We start from the raw sequence: 1,400 nt of genomic DNA on the forward strand, positions 1-1,400 counted from the left end.
ATTTAAACCAGACCAAGTGGGTCGTTTGGGGTTATTTTGGGACATTTCTGTAATTTTTTGGGTTTGGTATTTACTAAAAAGTGTCCTTATCTCTTATTAGATGTGTGGATGCGATGTTGAGGGTAGTGACCTTCGAATCGACACCTATTTCAACATATGTTCATTTTCGGTTTAAACCAGATCGGGTGGGTCGTTAGGGGTTATTAGGGGGCAATTATGTACTCTTTTGGTTTTGTATTTTCTAAAAAGTGTTTTTATCACTTATTGGACGTGTGGATGCGATGTTGATGGTCGTAAATTTTGAATCGATACCTATTTCGGCATTTGTTCATTTTCGATTTAAACCAGACTGGGTGGGTCGTTTCGTGTTATTTGGGGGCATTTCCGTATTTTTTTGGGCTTGGGATTTGCTAAAAAGTGTCCTTATCTCTTATTAGACGTGTGGATGTGATGTTGAGGGTCGTGACCTTCGAATCGATTCCTATTTCGATATATGTTCGTTTTTTGTTTAAACCAGACCGGATGGGTCATTTGGGGTTATTTGGGGGCATTTCTGTACATTTTTGGGTTTTGTATTTTCTCAAAAATGTCCTTATCTCTTATTAGACGTGTGGATGCGAAGTTGAGGGTGGTGACCTTCTAATCGATACCTATTTCGACGTATGTTCATTTTCGGTTTAAACCAGACCAGGTGGGTCGTTTGGGGTTATTGGGGGCATTTCCCCACTTTTTTGCTATTGGTACTTTCTAAAAAGTATCCTTATCTCTTATTAGGAGTGTGGATGTTATGTTGAGGTTCGTGACGTTCGAATCGATACCTATTTAGACATATGTTCATTTTTTGTTTAAACCAGACTAGGTGGGTCGTTTGGGGTTATTTGGGGGCATGTCTGTACTTTTTTGGGCTTGGGATTTTCTAAAGAGTGATATTATCTCTTATTAGACGTCTGGATGCGATTTTGAGTGTTGTGAACTTCGAATCGATACCTATTTTGGCATATGTTCGTTTTCGATTTAAACCAGACCGGGTGGGTCGTTTGGGGTTATTTGGGGGATTTCTGTACTTTTTTTGGGCTTAGTATTTTCTAAAAAGTGTTCTAATCTCTTATGAGAATAGTTATGCGATGTTGAGGGTCGTGACCTTCGAATCGATACCTATTTGGATATATGTTCATTTTTTGTTTAAGCCCGACTGGATAAGTCGTTTATATTTGGGGGCATTTCTATATTTTTTTGCATTTGGGGTTTTCTAAAAAGTGTCCTTATCTCTTATTAGACATGTGGATGCGATGTTGAGGGTCGTGACCTTTAAATCGATACCTTTCTTGACATATTTTCATTTTCTGTTTATACTAGACAGGGTGGATTGTTTGGGATTATTTGGGGGTATTTCTGTACTT

Source organism: Telopea speciosissima, unplaced genomic scaffold (assembly GCF_018873765.1).
Source record: "Telopea speciosissima isolate NSW1024214 ecotype Mountain lineage unplaced genomic scaffold, Tspe_v1 Tspe_v1.0049, whole genome shotgun sequence".
NCBI classification, from domain to species: domain Eukaryota; kingdom Viridiplantae; phylum Streptophyta; class Magnoliopsida; order Proteales; family Proteaceae; genus Telopea; species Telopea speciosissima.